This window comes from Mustela putorius, unplaced genomic scaffold (assembly GCF_011764305.1).
Source record: "Mustela putorius furo isolate JIRA1106 unplaced genomic scaffold, ASM1176430v1.1 tig00537227_pilon_pilon_pilon, whole genome shotgun sequence".
NCBI classification, from domain to species: domain Eukaryota; kingdom Metazoa; phylum Chordata; class Mammalia; order Carnivora; family Mustelidae; genus Mustela; species Mustela putorius.
In genome coordinates this window covers 11,776,340-11,798,659 of record NW_025422368.1, presented here as the reverse complement: position 1 = coordinate 11,798,659, position 22,320 = coordinate 11,776,340, and the positions used below count along the sequence as shown (strand labels likewise).

Genomic DNA, 22,320 nt, shown 5'->3' with positions numbered 1-22,320 from the left:
AGGTAAAATCTTTCCTCTTTTGAGCAATTGGTATATATTTTTTTAATTTTTATTTTTTTAGATTTCTTTTCAGTGTACCAAAATTCATTGTTTATGCACCACACCCAGTGCTCCATGCAATACATGCCCTTGATAAGACCCACCACCAGGCTCACCCTACTTCTCACCTCCCACCCCTTCAAAACAATTGGTCTAATTTTACTTTCTGATCACTTGAATCATATAATTGCATTTCTCTCTGAAGTTTGGTGACTTGGAATATTTTTGTGTTGTTATTTAAAATATTTCTAAAGAAGACACAGAGTAAATTGAAGTCTGTTTGTAGGAGACTATAATTTGAATTTTATATGCATATGGACTAGGGGCAGGGGATGAAGATGGGAAGATAGGGGCCAGGTCAGCAGGGGCATATATCTCCTGCTGAGGACTGATCCACTTTATGTTATCTCACTTCACCTTTATATTTATCCTGTGGTAGAGACATTGACATTTAAGTTTTATAAAGAGAATTATCAGGATAAATTACCTTTTGACTTTTGACCTTTAAAGTTCAAGGGCAACATGATGGAATTATAACTACAAATTTTGATTTTTTATTTCATTAAAACATTGTAATTTAAACACTAGCTTTTACAGTAAATTAGACCAGTATGTCTAGAACTATATATAGGAAAGAACCCATTTTATTTTTTTACTTTCGATTTGCCTATCGCTGACATTCCATAAAAAGAAATTTAAAGAAAGAAGAAAACAGCTATAAATTATAAGCCCCCCCTTTTTTTGGTTATTAGATTCAATAGGTATAAAATTGCTTTGTCAAATTACTGTGAAGTTTCTAAACTCTTCAATTTCTGTACTTAACTTGGCAACAGTTTTTGGACAACCGCCTATCTACAGACAACTTCGAATAATATTGACCTAGAGGATTAGATTTAGGCAGAAAGAACATTTTTCTTGCCTTGATCTCTAACCCAAAACTTGTTACTAGTCTGCACTGAGTGGCCATCTCAGTCAGCTTTTTTTTTTTTAAGAGTTGAATACAACTGTCTTTCAGTGATTTATGCAGAAGGGTCAGCTTACTCCCAATGGCCTGGGGAATTGTCAGTGCCTTGCCCATTGTTTAGCCACAGCCAGTATTCAAAGACCATAGTGATTAAGCAATGGCATATGCACAATATGCTTATAATTTACAGGCAGCCAGGGGCCCTTCCCGCAGAGTTCTTGCTTGTATTGAATGGTAAAGAGAGACTGGATCTATTTGAATGCTGTCTATATATGGGAAGTAGAGGTGGCTCTATCTTGAAGCTGTATTTGTGTTTGCCAAAAAAGTACTCTAAAAATATCATGTGTCTTTAGAAAATGTGTGTGGATTAAGAATTTTTCTTTGCATAGCCTGGCTGAAATTTTGTTAGGATTTTGTGGTAGACTGTATGCTACATGAGTACTTTCTAAGCTTCTTTTCCAAGAAAGAGAAAGGAATGCAGTTTCAATTTAATATCAGAAGAATTTGCCAGTTTGGGATGCCTCATGAGGTTTGGCAACATCAGATTGGCATAACATTTTCCAAAGTGAATTTAAAGGGATTAGAGTTTGCTTGTCCTGATTCTTATCCTTCAGCAGATGATTTCTCAGAATAAGGCATTGTAAAGAAAAGTATGGTAGACCAGCCCAGCTAACACAAGTAGACTGTCAACTTGTTCAGTATGTTAGTATCCCTAAGTGTAGTTGTCAACATTTATTGTACATTGAAAGCACTGGAGGAGCTTTTTAAAAATGCTGATTCCTGGACCTCATCTAGATCTAAATTCATTATTCTGGATTAGCACCTATGCATTGGTCCAGTCTATGTCTCCACTCTTCCACAGGCCACTTTTTCCCCCAGTACCTCTGGATTCTAAATTAAAATTTAAGTTCAATTCCCTGCCAGGTTTTGGATTGTCCATAACCTGTTCCTGCTGTATTCTCTAACATTAGCTCTTTCTCCCACTATTTCCCATTTCAATTTGTCATCTTTGAGTTATCCTTGACTTAGAAATGCTACCAATTTCTGGATATTAATTTCGTATCCTACCCTTTACTGAATTCATATATTACTTCTAGTTTTGGGTGGAGTTTTTAGGATTTTCTATGTATAGTATTATGCTATCTGCAAATAGTGAGTATTTAACTTTTTCTGGTCTAATTGCTGTGACTAAGACTTCTGGTACTATATTGAGTGAAAGTGGTAAATAGACATTCTAGTCTTGTTTCTGACCTTAGGAGGAAAGCTCTCCATTTTTCACCATTCAGTATGATGCTGTTATCTGTGGGTGTCTTCTATATGGACTTTATGATGTTGAGGGGGTGTGTGTGTGTGTGTGTGTGTGTGTGTGTGTAATATTACCGATATTTTATTGAAATAAAATACTAAATAACAGAAGTTAAGTGCAAAAAACAACTTTCCCAAACCCCCATGTAGCTATTTAAGGCTGTTTCTAAAATGATGATTTGTTTGTATTCTTTTTTTTTTTTTGGTAGTTTAATGACACTTTAAAGGTAATACACACATAATAATTTTTAAAATCTCAAATAACACCTAAAAAATGAATGTATATTGTGAAGAGTCTTCCAACCCTGTCAGGTTCCCAGTACTCCAACCCAGTGGCAACCAAGCTTACCAATTTTTGCATTTTCTTTAAGATGTATTTTTTAAAATTAACATATAATGTATTATTTGTTTCAGGGTGACAGGTCTGTGATTCACCAGTCTTACACACAACTCACAGCACTCACCATAGCATATACCCTCCCCAATGTCCATCACCCAGCCACCCCATCTCTCCCACCCTGCTCCCCTTCGGCAACCCTGTTTGTTTCCTATGTTTAAGAATCTCTTATGGTTTGTCTTTCAAACAATTTAACCTCTTTTTAATTTTTCCCTCCCTTCCCTTATGATCCTCTGTTTTGTTTCTTAAATTCCACATATGAGTGAAATCATATGACAGTTGTCTTTCTCTAGTTAACTTAGTTTATTTAACATCACACTCTCTAGTTCCATTCACGTCACTGCAAATAGCAAGATTTCATTTCTTGGTAGCTGCATAGTATTCCCTTGTGTGTACACACACACACACACACACACACATACCACATTGTCTTTATCCATTCATCTGTTGATGGACATCTAGGTTCCATAGTTTGGCTATCGTGGACATTACAGCTATAAACATTGGGGTGCACGTGCCCCTTTAGATCACTACGTTTGTATCCTTTGTGTAAATGCCCAGCAGTGCAATTACTGGGTTGTAGGGTAACTCTATTTTCAACTTTTTGAGGAATCTCTATACTGTTATCCTGAGTAGCTGCACCAGCTTGCATTCCTACCAACAGTGTAATAGGATTCCCCTTTCTCCACATCCTCACCAACACCCATTGACTGAGATTCCTGACTTGTTAATTTTAGCCTAACTGGCGTGAGGTGGTATCTCATTGAGGTTTTGATTTGTATTTCCCTGCCCGGTGATGTTGAGCATTTTTTCATGTGTTTTTTGGCCATCTGGATGTCTTCTTTGGAGAAATGTCTGTTCATGTCTTCTGCCCATTTCTTTTCTGGATTATTTGCTCTGTGGGTGTTGAGTTTGAAGTTCTTTATAGATTGGATACTAGCCCTTTATCTGAAAAAAACATTTGCAAATACCTTCTCCCATTCCCATCCCGTAGGTTGTCTTGGTTTTGTCGACTGTTTCCTTTGATGTGCAAAAGCTTATTATGTTTTTTTTTAAGATAGTAAATTATCTTTTTATTTACTTTTTTTTTAATAAACATATAATATATTTTTATCCCCAGGGGTACAGGTCTGTGAATCGCCTGGTTTACACACTTCACAGCACTCACCAAAGCACATACCCTCCCCAATGTCCATAATCCCATTCCCTTCTCCCAACCCCCTACCCCCAGCAACCCTCAGTTTGTTTTGTGAGATTAAGAGTTACTTATGGTTTTTCTCCCTCCCAATCCCATCTTTTTTCATTTATTCTTCTCCTTCCCCCTTAAGTGGTGATGCAACATGGGGGCTTAAGGGCAAAAGCTTTTTATCTTGATGAAGTCCCCATAGTTCATTTTGCCTTTGTTTCCCTTGCCTTTGGAAACACGGCTAGCAAGAAGTTGCTGTAGCCAAGGTGGAAGAAGTTGCTGCCTATGTTCTTCTCTAGGATTTTGATGGATTCCTGCCTCACATTTAGGTCTTTCATTCATTTTGAGTCTATTTTGTATATGGTGTAAGGAAGTGGTCCAGTTTCATTCATCTGCATGTGGCTGCCCAACCATCTGTTGAGGAGACTCCTTTTTCCACTGGATATTCTTTCTTGTTGTGTCAAAGATTAGTTGGCTATAGAGTTGAGGGTTCCATTGATCTATGTCTGGTTTTGGGCCAATATTATATTGTCTTGATGATTACAGTTTTGTAATAGAGCTTGAAGTCCAGAATTATGATGCTGCCAGCTTTGGTTTTCTTTTCAACATTCCTTTGGCTCTTTGGGGTCTTTTCTGATTCCATACAAGTTTTAGAATCATTTGTTCCAGCTCTGTGAAAAACTTGATGTTATTTTCATAGGTATTGCATTGAATGTATAGATTGCTCTAGGTAGCATAGACATTTTAATGATATTTGTTCTTCCAATCCATGAGCATGGAATGTTTTGCCATTTCTTTGTATCTTCCTCATTTTCTTTTATGAGTGTTCCAGAGTTTTCTGAGTACAGATCCTTTGCCTGTTTGGTTAGGCTTTCTCCTAAGTATGGGTACCATTTTGGGTACAATTGTAAATGGGATTGACTCTTTAATTTCTCTTTCTTCTGTCTCATTGTTAGTGTACAAAAATGTTGAGGTTTTGATGTGAGAATATATATCTTGCAAGTTGAACTTAAAATCCCCCATTGCTAATAATTTTGCAAGTTATAATTATTGTAATTTTTTAAATTATGTGTATTACTCTGAAGTTAGGTCTTTATGATGTCAAATATGTGGTTATCTGAAAATATTTCCAATTACTTGATTAATACATACAAATAACCTGGACCAGAGAGAAAGCATAGATTTGAGAGTTTCAGCCATCTTCTACAAGTTCAAAATTTAAAAAAAAATAATTTCATACTTACACATTACATGGTATCACAAGTTTTGTAGACAATGTGAAAAAACACTTCCCTAGAACTGTGACATTCATATCATTTAGACATTCATATCATTTCAATCCCAATTGTTATGAAAAGAACAGTTTCTACAGTTTATGAAGTTTGAGCAAAAGTATAAAATAGGATGTAAAGATTTCACTAGGTTTTGTTGTTACTAACAAAATCAGATCTGAGTCTTGTAGGTAGTTAATACAGCATATTGATCCAGCAGAAGTAGCCAGTATCATTTTTTAGTTAATAATTTTGGTCAATTTGTTAATAAATTAAACTCATGAGTGTTTGTGAAATAGAAGAAATTGTCTTTTCATTTTCAACCAGATGTTACTGATGGGATTAAACACAGGAGTGAATTAATTCAGACAAAAAAATCAAGGAGATAAAATTAGAGAAAAATGCTATGAAATTAATACCCTATTTAGAGAAGGACTAACTTGATATCTTTATAAGGCCATATTTTCCAGGAAAGAATATTTTTAATTTATTAGATTATATGATGTAGTAACAAAATTAATTTCAAAGTCATTAGAAATACATATTTTTATTATGTATTTCCTAATTCATGTTCCCTTATTCCCATCATAAAATATTTTTTCCCAAAATTGGTTTATTTGTGAAGATTTTTAAAACTATCTTCATCTCCAAGGTTCATCCTGTGACTTATCATTCATTGTACCAGATAATGTTTAGTTTAAAGAACATATATTTCCTTACTAATATTCCATTATATATTTCTCAGGCTCATTGTTCAGTAAAATACTGTTTATTATATAGTATATTACTTAGTGGTTTGTTAGTAATATTTGAGTTCAAATACTGCCTCAATTTCTTTTCCTAGCATTCACTTAAAACTAGACAGACTTCAATTTTTATACCTATTCATCACAAAACTGCCTATTTTAGGTTTACCATAAGACAGATAATAATAATATTTTAAAAACAGAGAAGTACAACCAGGAATACAGAAGCCTCAAAATGTCTCTAATAGAAGATGCTGGCAGGATAGAAAATTAAGTTAACCAGATGCTTAGCTTTCCTCCACAAACAAATAAAAAAATGTAAGTAGAAGATTTAAATTAAAAACATTTTAATTACATTAAACTCCAAAAGTTAACTCAAAAGAAAGAAACCAATTTAAAAGCCAAAAATGTAAGCACATTTATATTTTACCTCCTTCAGGTCTTACTCTAGGTCTCGGGCACTGGAGTTTTAGTATTCAAAGGGACATAGGAAATGGCTCTCAGAGCATGTAGAGGCAGAAGCTGGCACTGAGTCCTCTACAGAAAACCTAGCCTTCCCCAGCTGTCCTGGCCCTAATAGGAGAGTAGGAAAATGCCACACCGCAATCTGGATATGAAGAAATACAGTTCATCTCTGTCAAAAGCTTTTTCCAAAAAGAGAAAAAATAAGACTCCTAGGAGAAATAAAAATTCCAGTTAAGGTGTGAGCGTAGGATTGTCTTAATGCAAAACTCTTGTTCTTGCTTTGGTTTCGGCTGACTTTCTTTTCTTTGAATTGTCTTGATATTTATGTAGACTAGAGTTTTTCTCTTGAATCCAGAGCCAAAACATTGGATCCTCTATGTACAGACTGTTATAACATATTTATGCATGTCACCCTACCAGCCTTGTTGGTAAAGATAGGCTATATCTCCTATTTTTTTCCTGCAATTATTTTCTAGCATAGATCTCAAGGTTTTGCAAACTAGTGAACATCATACTAAAGCAGTGACAATTTCAGCCTCCTGCCTCAAAGCTAAATTAAGCCAGAAACTGAATCTCATCAGGTCACAGTGTATGCTCTGAAGGAGAATTTTGTTGATTCTCCCTAGAACTGCACTTGGGCTTAAAGATCACAAAGCTTCCTGGCCTGGAGAAAGCCACAATTTGAGAAAGGATGTAGGTAGATATAAATATTGGATTTTGGTTACAAACTTACCTTAAGAATAATCTAGATGTTACCCTTGTGTTTTTAAAAAATGGGAAGTTGGAGACCAACTTGTTGCTCATGGAACTCTGAAATACTTCTTGATTGACCAATACCGTACCACATAAGGAGAGTCATCTCCAGAACTGTACATTCAAACATGTATTAAAAATAACAAGATTATTTATTCTTCCATTGTGCACACATTTTCATGAACTGCAAAGATGAGAATGTGATGAATGCCATAATACAGCCGCCAAATTTGTGGTTGAAGAAGTAAAGTTTGTGGAAGATGGGCATTGGAACTGATCTTTCTTCTTAATATTTATTACTGTGTCATGTTAGTCACCATACAGTACAATAGTTTTTTTTTTTAAGATTTTATTTATTTATTTGACAGAGAGAGATCACAAGTAGGCAGAGAAGCAGGCAGAGAGAGAGGGGGAAGCAGGCTCCCCGCTGAGCAGAGAGCCCGATGCGGGGCTCGATTCCGGGACCCTGAGATCATGACCTGAGCCGAAGGCAGAGGCTTACCCCACTGAACCACCCAGGCGCCCCAGTACATTAGTTTTTGATGTAGTGTTCCGTGATTCATTGTTTGCATATAACACCCAGTATTCCATGCAATATGTGCCCTCCTTAATACTCATCACCAGGTTCACCCATACCCCCATGCCCTTCCCCTCTAAAACCCTCAGTTTGTCTCTAAGCTAAAATCTGTAAGTAGATATAAGCATTATAGACATCTTTGTATTTCATCTCTAGTAACCAGCCCCTTCCCACCAGGCTTTATCATGAAGTTGATGATTGAAATATGTACAAGTACAGAATAAATATTAAATTTATCTGATAGGTTGAGATGTAATAGAGTTAATGGGTAATTTATAAGCTAAGGAACCTTAAAGTAGCGATCCTGATCAGAAAGAAGTATGGAATAGAATAGTGTATTCTAATTGTAGTCATTAGAGTTATATTTTCATGATTTTCCATATTTAAATAAATCCTGAGCTATTGTTTAATATTTTCCTTTAAATCTACTTATTTAAGAGATATAATCAATCAATGCCTTTTTCTCCTCAAAATTTTTCAAAAAGCAAAAAAAAAAAAAAAAAAAGGAAAAAGGAAACAAAATACTGGAAACTTAATAGTTCAAGTAGGGAGAAGGGAGAGGAGCATGGAGCTGAGGCTCCAAGTCTCTCCAGAGACAGTCCTTATTCTTGAAGCATCCTCTTTGAGGAGGTAAGTCGAGCCAGAGACACAGTCCCTTAGGCCCAAGGCCCAGTCTCCATCTGGAGAATATATATATTCTCCATATATATTCTTTCTATATATTCAGACCACCACAATGGTCTGAGGGCCAGAGGAGCTGGAGGAGCCAAAGGGTCACTAGAAGTAGTTGGCTACAAGCTTCTTGGAGAGGATGCCCCATGTGTCTTGTAAGGCAGCCTAGAAGATGATGTAATCTTTCTAGAGATGCTCATCTAGCTTCCAGATGGCTGCCACATTCCCACAATGACAGAAAAAGCACAGAGAGCACAGTTTCATTGAAGTACCACCTGTAACTTTCCCTCACCAGTTAGTGGGCATACCAGATCATGCCAATGTTGTTGGCTCCGTGTTACTGCCACATAGGTAGTCAGTCCTATGGACTGTCTTCACGGTTAGACTAGAGCCGATCACATGGCCCTGTCGTGAGGCACTCCTTGCTTTTAATGAAATCATTTGAATCTGGTCTAGGGTCTGGATGGAGGAGAGAGCACACATGTATGCAAAAGACTGACAGGCTAAGCTCGTCAAAGATCTCAGGTCAGCAGCATCACATGGTCACCAAGCCATATGCCCAGGGGATCTGGTGGCTCTAGTGTTTCCCCAGGATCTTGGTGATGTGATCAGCCTATTGAACATTAAGTACCAGCAGCAGGAGGAATGTTTCAATGTCCAGAAACTATGAATCATAAATCTCCTATGAAAAGGTCATTGGTCTCAGGGACTCACCAGCCACACTGAACAACTCCTTGAAGTCACAGAATTGTCCAGGGACATCACCACATACTGTGACTGGTGACTCCACCCCCTGCACACTGCCCTCTTCCACCACAGTCTCTCATGCCTGAGTGCACAGGCTCTTGACTTCACTCCCCTGGATGATTTTACGGATGTGCCCATCAGAGTCCAGAACTAGTGCCCACTGGTTCCAGAACTAGGGCCCCTACCCCTACACAGGTTAGAGCCACCACACCCCATCACAGGCAACTCTGACTCCGACTCACGGGCTCTCTGCCTTCCTTCCTAGCTTCCTTGCCAACTTGTTTAACCTTCCATCCTGTATCTTTTTGCAGTTTTTCTTCCTTCTTACCTCTAGTCATCCTCACGCTGCGTCTCTTGATTTCTGTTAGTCTCTTCTTCAGATTTTGTTTAACTATTTTCTCTTGCTTCCTTTTTTAGGTGGGTTTTATTATTAGTCCACATTCAATGTCCTACATTCTATCTCTGGTTCATCAATTTATTTCCCCTTAAAAGCCAGTTAATGCTCTAAAAACTATTCACAGATGTCTACCTACATGTGAATATTCTATTTAATGAAAATACTATAAGCGATACATAATATAGTAATTTAGTAGAAGTGACAGGAACACATGTTATGCATTCTATCAAAGCCAATACAATGAGGAATTATATTCCTTGGAAAATGGTTTCCTGTAAGAAAAAAAGAAAAAATGTGTAGACAATCCTAAGTGGGTGATTTAGGTAATAAATTAGCAAATATAAATATAAAGGATGAAACTTTGTTTTACTTTATTGTCTTTTGAATTTAAATGAGTTCTTCTGAAAATAAACAACAGCATGGAACAATTTTCCTTTCAATTGAATTAATGAGTTTGGCCATATTTTTCAATGAATGTTAAAAATAGAAAGTATGATACATTGTATATACATTCTTCTTTTCCTTAATTACTAATTTGCAGAGGAAGAGGGTTTAATAGGTAATTCAGAATTTCAGAGAATTGAAATTAATACTGGAAAGTAATTTTATATTGTCATGATTAAATTTTTCAATAGGGTCTATGTGTGTATGTATGTGTGTCTATCATTTGTAATCCTCTGGACTGGAAGAGGGCACCTACCGTTTGTCTAGGATGGTCTACACTCAGTATCAATAACTGTTGACAAAATTTATGGCTGTTAAATACAGACAAAACAACTCTAAATTCTGATAGTAACATGTTTCATGCAATTTGACTCACAAATTGGATAGACAGCTTCCTGAAGAAGTATTTTTAAAATGACAAAATCATCTATGCAGCCTCTAGAAAAGGTGTTAAAAAGCTGAGTTAAGGGAGGGAAAAGGTGAGAACAATTATCCATCTTTAGAACATAACAAATAATCATGATATAAATTAGGTTCTTTACATAGGGAATAAATCAGCACTCAACTTTACAAAAGAGCTTAAAAGCAAACTACCCTCATAACATCAGATGTAAGAGAAGATGACCGCATCTCTTTGCTTTGCTGTCTTGGCCCGATCAGAGTGTACAATGATGAAAAAGATTGGTGGTGGTTATACCCCCAGTTTGTTTTTCCATCCTCCTTTTATGTACTGTCTTCACGGGAGAGTGTCAATATGTATCGATCTATCTTCACTACTGTGTTTTGTCCTTACCGCTCTGCCGTAAGAGGCGGACTTCAATACGTTAGCCCACTCCAACAAAATAACAGCCTACCCAAAGTCTAATAATTCTGCAGTGTGTTGGAAAGTGTGTTTGTTTTAAGGGATTCTTCCTAATCTGCCGGAAAACATTTCTCACACAGGACAGTGTTGTTTCTATCAGAACGAGTGTATGAGTTTTTGTCTTACTTTTCTAGACACTTAATACAAATTTAAGGAACTTTTTGGCGTTTGGAAGTCCCTGAATATGTGTGATTCAGGCATATAAACAAGACTTGTCTGGTTCTGATGTGGAGATGTGATTAATTTCAGAGACTTGGTGACATTTTCAATATGCACATCAAGGATTAGGAGATATATGAGATAGAAAGCAAATGCCAAGGAAAGAACAATTATGGTTTGCTAAACACTGCATAAAACATAGGTTTTTATGCTGTTTATATATCTCTAACTGCTAGGGTTTGGAATCATATGAAGTCATAAAATGTCCCGAGCTGTATTAGTAAGTGTTTTGTGTGGGTGGAAGAAAGTCCTTTGAAAAGTATCATCTTGCAAGAGAGTTAAGTTTTTAATTATCAGTGATGAGAAAGCATAGTGACAAAATTACCTCACTCACCATTAGGGAAAACTGCATTTCAACAAATTTGAAATATTTGCATTTGACATCTAAAGCCAGACTGGATGGCAGACATCAGTGTACGGGGATTAGAGTCAAAGGCAGAGACATCTGTATTTTCAGCACTGGAATGTTAAAGTACCCAAATTTAAGCTGATTTTATAATACTAAATATGTATTACATGCCTGGCAGTGAACACTGCAGTAATTTAATAAAGTGTCATTTCATTATAGAAACCCCATTACTGGAGTTAAACTTCCCACAGAATTCTGCACAAACACCTTTCTTTAATGTTACTTCTTGCCTTGCCTTCGAGGATTAAAGATACTGTAATATATAATCTGATTCTGTCAGCGTGTATGAGCCTACTCTCATTTGTTTCAAACTTCGATATAATAGTTTAAGTATTTTTTACTATAATTTGATGTTCATAGCAAATTCACAGTTGAATTTCTATGAAGCAGAAATTTCCATTATTATGTGATTCTAGATTTCTGCTCAGTATTCTAGCTAATAATTCATAATACTTTATTTTTTTTACAGTTTTTTCTTTTTTAATGGCTGTGTGATCCGCCAGCATATGAATAGATCACATATTGTTAATCTCTTTGGCTTTTATCTCTTTGGCTTTCCTATTGCTTCCCAGCTTTACTGAGATATAACAGACATGTTGTATTACAGAAGTTTAAGGCACACAGTATATTGATTTGATACATTTATATATTGTAAAGTGATTACCAGCATAGCATCAGCTAATGACTCCGTCATTTCTTCTAATGATCATTTCTTTTCTGCAGTGAGAACATCTAAGATGGACTCTCTTAAGTACATAATACAGTATTGTGACTTATAGTTCCCACGCTGTACGTTAGATCCCCAGGACTTATTCATCCTATAACCAAAAGTTTGAACCCTTTGACCAGCATCTGCCCATTCTCCCCATCCCCCCATAATCACCTGTTTACTTTCTCTATATTTCTAGGAGTTCGTGTTTTTAGATTCCACATCTAAGTGATATCCTACAGTATTTGTCTTAATCTGACTCATTTTACTTAGCATAAAGCCCTCAAGGTCCACCCATGTTGTCACACCTGGTCTTTCTCATGGGCTGAATAATATTCCATTAGATGTATATTTGTATATAAATATATATCTTTATCCATCTGTTGAAGGTCAATGGTAGGGAAGGGTAAGAATGAAATATAAAAAGTACAGCTAGGCCCTCCCATGTCTGAACACTTAAAAGTACACTAGAAGTTTAGAGGGTTGTAAATATTTCCATTCTCAATTAAGAAATCTTCATTTAGATTCAGGATTTATAAGCTCTGTTTCTCAATGTGTTTTCTTAAAAAATATTTTTTATCTCTCTACCTAATGTGGGGCTTGAACTCATACCCCCAAGATTAAGAGTCACATGCTCTACCGACTGAGCCAGCCAGGCACCCCTCATTGTGCATTTTAGAAATTTTAAGGGGCTCACAGTTAAAATTTCTTTAGGAACCTAGAGTTTTATTTAGGACTTCCTACATAATTAGTGGGCTGCCTATTACAGAGACAGGTAGTAGCTTCAGAATTTTATAAAAAGTGAGTCTGAAAGTATGGGTTTCGAGGACAAATGATGTAATTAAATATTTAGGAATTCTAGGGATATTGCCATGTTGGTTGATGAATTTCAGAATTTGTCTAAAATGTGTTTGAAACTATACCTATTGCCTAATTTTGCCACCAAATAAGTAATGCCAGTCTTTTTATTGTTGTTACTGTTCATGGGGATGATGGTAGTAAAAAGGAAGGGAGGAGTGTAGCAAGCATAGACATTTAGGTAAGGATAGATTTGGGACTGAAAAACTGAGAATGCCTGGCACATACTACTTCATACTCAACAGTATGTCTTATAAATATGAATAATTCTTCTTCATAAGGAGACAAACCACAGTTAAATCCTTTCCTTCCTTCCACCTTTTTTTAAATCTCCACCTCTTTCTCCTCCCCACTAGAGCCAAACATTTAAAAATGTTTAATATATACCCCTTTGTTTTGTAGATCTTTTATAATAGGCATATTACTTTTAAAGTGTTAACTAAACCCATATGTGTTACCAGTATCCAGATCAAGAAATACAATATAATCACCCCGAGTGCCCCCGATTCTCCCTCCCGGTCACTTCCTCCCATAAAGGAACCATCATCCCGACTTCTATCACCTAAATTAAGTTGTGCCTATTTTAAACTTTATGTAGTTGGGATCATATGATATATATACGCCCTCGTTACTGCGAAACATGTGTCTGTCATCCAGACGGTTATATTTAGTGGTATTGCTTTTGCTTTCTGTACAGTTTTCTATATTATGAACATGCCACACTTTACCCACTCTATTTTTGTTGGACTTTAAGATTTTCCAGGGGGAAGTGGGGGCTGACACGAGTATCCCTACTCATGCACGTGTAGTTTGTTAAACACATGCACTCATTTCTCCTGGCTATACACCTGGTAGTATCATTGTTGGTGGATAGTGTATGCTACAAGTTCAGCTATAGGATACACTGTCAAAGGATTTTCCAAAGTGGTTTATTTTATTTTGTTTTAATTAATTTATCTATTTTTGAGAGAGAGAATTTTTTTAAATTTATGTTTTATTTTCAGCATAACAGTATTCATTATTTTTGCACCACACCCAGTGCTTCATGCAATCCGTGCCCTCTATAATACCCACCACCTGGTACCCCGACCTCCCACCCCTGCCCCTTCGAAACCCTCAGACTCATGGTTCACCTCCCCTTCCAATTCCCCCCAACTCCCTTCTCCTGTCTCCCTATGTCCTCCATGCTATTTGTTATGCTCCACAAATAAGTGAAACCATATGATAATTGACTCTCTCTGCTTGACTTATTTCACTCAGCATTATCTCTTCCAGTCCCGTCCATGTTGCTACAAAAGTTGGGTATTCATCCTTTCTGATGGAGGCATAATACTCCATAGTGTATATGGACCACATCTTCCTTATCCATTTGTCTGCTGAAGGGCAGAGAGAATCTTAAGCAGACTCCACATTCAGCACGTGGAACCCACTGAGGGGCTCCACCTCAACAATCCTGAGAGCAAAATCAAGAGTCAGATGCTTAACCGACTGAGCCACCCCAGCTCTGCCAACATGGTTATTGATTAGGCTTTTATAACTGTGGGTGAGAATTTCACTTCTGATAATACCTGGTAGTGTTTTTTTTAAATTTTATCTATTTTAGTGGCTATGTAGCGGTTTCTCATTATGAAGTTATTAATAGTCTTTTTGAGATATAATTGATATACAATAAGCTGCACATATTTAAAATGTACAGTTTGATAAGTTTTGACATGTATACACCTGTGAAGCCATCATCACGATCAAAGCAATGAATATATTTATCACTCCTAAAAGTTTCCTTAATGTCCCTCTGTAATTATTCCATCCTGACCCTCCTTTCCACCCCTCCCCCAGGGCGATCACTGATATTTCTCTCTCTGTGTACAAGATGTTGCCACTTTTTTTTCTTTGCACGGCTATTAAATTTTTTCTGGTTGTAAGTCATTTGATTGTGATGTGTCTTGGTGTCAATTTCTTCATATTTCTTGTGGTAGCTTTGTTGTACTTCTATGAAGTATAAGTCTATTATTTTTATCTAATTTGAAAAAAAATTTTAGCCATTGTTTAAAAAAAAAACTTTTATTTTTTTTTTTTCTGGCTTCCCTCTCTCCTTCAGGGACTTCAATTACAAATAGGTTAAGCTGTCTGAAATTGTCCCACGGCGTTTTTTTAAACCATATTTTTTCTTTGTTGAAAATTATTGCAAAGTTTATTATTAGGTCTTCAAGTCTACTGTTGTTTTCTGCAACATTCTAACCTCTATTAATCACATTGAGTTTATTTTTCTTTACTGAATTTTTTCTCTAAATTTTAAAATTTACATTTTACTCAGTTTTATCTTCCAGTTTCTCATTAACATACTCATGTTTTCCTTTACCTTTTTAGACATATGAAATATGGTTTTAAAAGTTGTTTCTGGAGTGCCTGAGTAGCTTAGCTGGGTTAAGCATCTGACTCTTGGGGTGTCTGCTTGAGATTCTCTTCCTCGGCTCCTCCTTACTTTCTCTCTCTTGAAAGAAAAGAGAAAAGGAAAGGAAAGGAAAGAAAAGGCTATTTCAGTATTATTCTTTACTATCACTTGAACAATTTAATTTCTAGGTCTATTTCTACTGATTGAATTTTCTCTGCATTCTGGATATTTTCTATTTCTTTGCACACTTGGCAATTTTTGATTGAATGCTGGATAGTGTGAATTTTAACTTGTCAAGTGCTGGCTATTTTTGTATTTCTATAATTATTTTGGAGGTTTATTCTGGGACTCGGCAATTGACTTGGAAACATGTTTAATCTTTTTAAGGTTCCTATTAAGCTGTGATAGACATGACCAGAATACGCCTGTGTTGTAAATGTCTATTCAAGCCAGTTGCCTATTTTTCTGTTGGGTTATTGCTCTTTCCTTAAATATTTTTGCTATATTCATTCTATCGGTAAGCCATTTATGGAATATATGTAGGACATATCCTTTCCCACTCTGGCATGCTTTTGAACTTTCCCTCAATCAAAATGTTTCCTGAAAAAGAGCATAATAAATATTTCCCTCCCAGAACTGGGCTGTCTTCATTGTAACAGGGAGTCAAAAGGATATATATAGGTCTAATGGTAGGATCATTATTATCAGTTCATTATGCCCAGAAGTTCACTGGAGCCCTTCCTGTTATCTCTCCAGTCAGCGCAATTATGCCGTCTTCTTTGCTTGCTGCTGGGATCGATTGGTTCTGTGTATAGAAAGTAAAGACAAGTTTTCCCTGTGACACGTTTGCCTAGAGACCTACAGACCTTAAAAAAAAAAAAAATCTCTGGAACGTGTTCACCAAGAACGTCTTACAATAAATGCACCAGTCTTTTTATTAAAAACATACTTTTGAAGATGAATGTTTGTTCAGAGATGAAAATGCCTATAGGAATATTTTCTTAGAAATATGAATCATCCAGTGCTTTGGCTTTTCATAAAAAAAAAAAATGGGAGCTTGTTATATCAGCAATTTGTGTTGCAAAGGGAAAATGGTCAATGAAATAGCTTCAATTTAATCACTGTAAATTAAGTAATTTTCATTTCTTTGTCCAAATAATTTCCAAATATTCATTATCCCCAAATCTTAGTGGCTGGGGAACCGACCTCCTTATTTTTCCCTACTCTCCATCCCAGATAACATTAATTCATTTATTCTTTTAGGCATAATTGCCTACCGTGATGCAAGACACACTGAACTAGATACAAACTCTCCTCCGAAGGAGATTAGAATTTAGAGGGATGAGATATGAGTAAGTAGGCAACAGAGACCAGTATAGCCTTTGGACACTAGGTGCTGGTGGTCTGGCTTATTAGGGACCAGTGCCTAGAGGAAGAGGGATCTAAGTTGACTACTGTAAGATATTTAAATGTTACATCTTAGCATGTAGGGAAGTCAGTGAAATCTCTCTAAGCCAAGACATAGTGGTCTTTCCCAAAGAAATGAATGTTGCAGGTATTTAAGTATGGTTCTATCTGATGGGCTTGTAAAGGGAAAGATGGGGGAAAGGAGTAGGAGAAAGGAAGAAATCTGTAGATAATTAACTAGATTCTTTTGGAGAAAACTAAAACAAAGGAGTTTATGAACACTAGCCATAGTCATTGTCATTATCATCACCGTCCTCATTAAAATGACACCATTTATTGAGCCTCAGCTCCAGCCTAGGTGACATATATGCATTAAAATTTAGTGTCCATAATGATTCTGTTTAAAGTCTTGCTGCCAGTATCCAGCAGAGCAAGGACTGGATTCAACATCTTTCTCCTTAAAGACATGATCTTTGTACTTCACTTGGGTTTCTCAGAGATCAGCCTGTGTGGTACATTCTAATCCAGTAAACTAGAAGTAAGGGAACTTGCTTGATCACAGAATTTGAGGCCATTAAGTCCATAAAAGATACACAAGAGGCTCAGATAAGTAGAATCTTTTCCATCTAGAAACTGAAAGAATTAAAAATATTCCATAACTTTGAGGTGGCTGGGTGGTTCAGTCCATTAAATATCTGCCTTGAGCTCATGACCCGCATGGGGCTTCCTGCTCAGTGAGGGATCTGCTTCTCCCTCTCCTTCTGCTCCTCCCTCCACTCATGCTCTCTCTCTCTCTAATAAATAAATAAATAATCTTTTAAGAAAATACTAGATAATTTAAAGATGACAAGTAAAGCTGTCACATGGAAACTTCAAGTGGCAGGACCTAGAAAGTATACCCAGAGATTAAGTTGGGGGGGTGGTGGCTGATGGGCAGATGGCTGGTGACTGCCTGGAAAGATTGTTTAGTAAGTTCACAGTTTAAGCTAAGAAACATGAAACCATACTGGTTATATACCTCACTGTTTATGGCTTAAAGAGGATGAGACTATGCCACCCCAAAATTCCACTTTGGCATAATAATTACTTTAGGTTGAAGGCAACTGAGAATTAACAGATGCAAGAAGAGTTCTCTGTCCTCCCTTATCTGTCTAAAATGGGGGCAGAAATTCTGTTTTGACGAAAGTGCCCAGGAAGAAGAGTCTAGTTCTTACAACCAGAGACAGGGAGTCACACTGAAATTAATCTGTATAAACAAAACTTACTAAAATAACCTTATCTTCCATTATGTTTAGTCCCCGTATATTTCCTAATCACTTTCCCACAGTTTATCACCACTAGTAGCCCAAATCCCCTTTTTACTTTCTAGTTACTTCTCTACAATTTACTGCCCTTTGTTAAAATGGTATATGAGCTCCTTGGCTAACCAGTTCTCACTTCTTTCCTGTCATTTCTGTGCACACATAAAAAAATATTAGTATCGATAAAAACTGCAACTTCCCCCCAGTGAATCTGTTCCATGTCAGTTTAATTTGCAGGCCCTAGCTACTCAGGATAAGAGGGTAGAGGAAAGCTGGATTTCCTCCCCATCAGTCTGGACCCTAGACTTTTTTTAATCAGGAGGTAACATAATACAGTGGGGAAATATCTGACTGGCAGCTGAGATATTTATTAGTCTTATCCTGGATGCTCCTTACCTCTGTCACTAAGTCAAAGAGTTCTACTACAAGTCTTTGTGCCTTAATTTCCTTATGAGCATAATAAAAGATTTAGAAGAGGATGGCAAACAGGGTTCACTTCCTGACTGGAAGGCTTTATCAAAGAAGATTGAGAAGCCACCTGTACCATGATTATTAATGTCTACAGTAGGCTGCATTGGAGCAAAGCAATTCCAGCATATGTGCAGAACATATATCCTCTCTGGGATAAAAGATGCATAGAATTTCTTCCACTTCTGGCCTTCGGTGAATCTGTTTGTACCCTTTTATGGGTTGCTGATATAGACTGAAAAAAAGTTAGCATGCTTCAAATTCCACCTGAGGAAGAAGTGGGCAGATGCCTGATGTAATGATACAGAGTTTAGGGGAGAGTGAAATCCCTTTTGAGTCTTAGCTGGTAAAGCAGCAATCTGAGATCTACCAAGAAGGCAATATCCCATTCATCCCATGTTGTCCAAAAATGGTATAGGTGTTTCGGATGCCTATAATAATGTATAATTAATATATAGAGGTAGACCCTCCCACTCCAGTTTTAATGTTCAGATTAACTGGCTGACCTACAAGCAAAATCGGTATAACTATGAAGAAAGTATTTAATATTATCAAAGATTCAGTTCCAATGAACTGATAATGGACATTTAAGTTTCTTCCAGTGCGCAACAGGTTGTATTTATTTAAATATGACCATCTCTGTAACATGTTGCCTTCAAAGCTTCAGAAATTTGTTCCCACATAATTTCACTCCCACCTCTTTCTCCCAGATGCAGATGTAATTTATGTAGAAGCAGACATTAAAATAAGTCACTCAGGGCAGACTTGCTTTCATTTACATAATGTTCTTTGGGGGGAAAGTATTAAATCAATTTTAACCTGTTTGGGCCTGCATCCAAATAGTGTGCAGGCCTGTTTAAGGAGAATCAGTTTTGAAATTTGTAAAAGAGATCATATGAAATGCATTACTCAATTAAGTAAAGGAATTTAGACTTTATTATAGAATATTGTACCATCTGCCGGATGAATATAACTAATTAAATTTGACTTGGTATGCGATTTTAACAAACAGTTGAAAAATGAAAATTCTAGAATGAATTCTTCAGCAGCACCTGAAATGATAGATACCCACTGGGAAAGATTGCATCCAGCCCTGCTCAGGTTGCAAACAGACTTTCCATTGTCTGGTTGCAGTCTGCATAATGTTTGCATTAAAAAGCAGGTCAGATTCAGTAACTACTCCCAAGCAACAGGGAAAGCCCAAATGCAGTATTTGTCTGCTAGCATCAAAGAACTAGCAAGGTAATTCAATGAAATTAAAATGGTTGCAAAGCTTCCCTGGCCACGGAAAAGAAAGAACAACTTTGCTCTAAAGTATACTGCCAATTCCCTGCCCAAAAGAGGATGCCCAAACTATGCTGTTCAGTACCCATTGTTGGTAATAAATGCTGTGACAAGTTGAAATGCTCCAGGGACAGATCAGGCTGGAGCCACCCTGCTCCTTGGATAGGAGGCAGTCAAACCTAGCTGGCGCTAGAGGCATCCATGGCATCTGTTAAATGCAGATAGTATTATGTCACGTTGTCAGGAGAGCTGTTAGGGGAACCGGAGTGTTTAGGAAAGTACTTTAGACCAAATGCTGTTAGCTTATTAATGTAGATGCTAAGATAACAAGATGATTTTTTCAAAGAGAAACATTACTGTCTGAAGTGTGACAACTCGGTGTCAGCTACTGAAGCATCATCATAGTTGGCTTTTTCGCTTTGTACCCAGAGGCTCTCGTTCTGCGTTGACACAGCCTTGCTACCCTGTGTGGGTCAAGTGCTTCATTAATTGAGCACCACCAAGAGTGCTGATGTTACAGCTTTCATGGGAACTCAGTCTTTTGAAGATTTAGTTGTCATTTCTCCGGTAAAATCCATACGTTTCCCTATTTAAATAATGCTATGTCTTTTTTTAAGAAATAAAATTACCGTATATCATTTTCTTAAAGAAAGAGGCATCTCAGAGCATTCTATTTGTTCAAACAGTTGAACAGTAGTCCTTAATAAGAAGGAGGAGACGAATGAGTGTGGCTGGTCTGGGATCCATCAACGTGAGAGTATCGTGTCAAGAAGCTGATCTATATAATTGGGTGATAAAGGCTTCTGAGTAGCATATGCTTCCATTCGAGGGTGGTGGTATTTACGGAGCACCCAGCATCCTCACTTTTCCGAAGAGAGCTGGGGTTGAACAGGAAAGAAAACAGAAGATTTGTCTAAGAAACAGAAGTTGATACCATTAGGGCCTGTATGGGGAGAAAAGTTTCTCAAGTTTCATCTGTGCAGGAATGAAGGCTCCACGGGAAATGAACACTTTGGAATTCACTAGCTCATTCGAATACTGAAGTGATCTTTCTGTAACTATTTTCGCTGGTATGAAAATCATGGTTATCTTAGGGGCCTATAGAAGATAGCTGAATTTAAAGTAACCTGTTGACATATGGAAATGATAGGAACAAATGCCAATTTGAAAGAAGCCCAAGGAACATATGAAATAAATCACTGGAAAGCTGAACACATGTAGGTAGAGCTGGCCCAATTAGACTTCAGAAAATCAAGAAAAAACTGAATAAGATCAATGCTTGTGGTAGCAGTTGGGAAATACAATGATTCTCCTGAGGTTAGAAGAAGCTTCAACAAACCAACCCGGGCTCTTGGATTTGAAGGTAGCTATAATAAAATTCCATCTAGAAAAAGCCATCAAGCCCCATTCCTTAATTGCATATTTATTAAAGACATTTTACAGGATATCCCTGTTAAGCTGACCTGCCTGTTTACAATATGTGTCCACTTAAGCCTGGCTTTATAAACATCCATCATTTGCCAAGGTTCAAAACCTCCAGCATCTTTTATAAATACATTATCCAGGCATTAGTCACAAACTGAACTGTTGTCCTGGTGCGATGATTTCGGGCAGGTCTCTGTGGGATTTCTGGTTCTGATGTTGTCTGAGGAGGTGCTGACCACACTTCAGTCAGGAAGAATGGTGACATGCACCTGTACTCATTGACATGCACCTGTACCAACCCGGGCCACTGGGTCTTCCTCTCCATAGCCCATCTGAGGTGGTGCTGACCTGAGAAGAAACTTGTCTTAACTTTTGAAGTTTCGCTTGAAAATTGTTTTGCAACAGTCCGTCAACAGGCGTTTGCTTTCTCTGCCAGAGGGCAGCAGTGAATATAGGAACTGCTCTTTCCTCGACTAGAGAGGGGCAACGGAAGGCCAAGATGGACTCGCTGAGCACCGTTTAGGTTAGAGGCAGCATCTGGGTTGCTGGAAGGAACTGGTTTTATCCAGTTTCATAGTTGATCTGAAGGAGAGACTGGCGTCAAGTGACATTTTCAGGTCACAAGAAGGTAATGTGGAATAGAACCTCAGAAAGGACTGTCATTAAGACGAACTCTTCCCACCATGACTGGATATAGCCACTCTTGTCTCTGCTAGAGAGGTGGTTTGGAATTTAAATATTAGAGACACACTTCCGATTTTTATTGGATATTAAAAACTAATTTCTCAGAACTTTGACGTGCATATTTTAGAAAAATACACACTTTTGCAGAATTGATATAATTTTGCTTTTTTATTTCTTAATTTGATGTGATCTACCCATTGACATTTCAGGAAGCACTATTAGCTAGTTACCCCTCCCCCCCATTCCTACTGCTTGGTTCCTTTAAACCAGGAACTGAAATGATAATATTATTAATTCTACTTATGACTATATTTAAGTGCCTACTATGTACTTGACCTT

At 37.1% G+C, this 22,320-nt stretch overlaps 1 long non-coding RNA gene across 1 annotated transcript in view; it reads right to left on the bottom strand.

The window, feature by feature from the left end:
• The window catches only part of LOC106007134, an 87,503-nt gene that overhangs the window by 10,239 nt on the left and 54,944 nt on the right, over nucleotides 1-22,320 (bottom strand). The gene's annotated exons all lie outside the window — the stretch shown is intronic.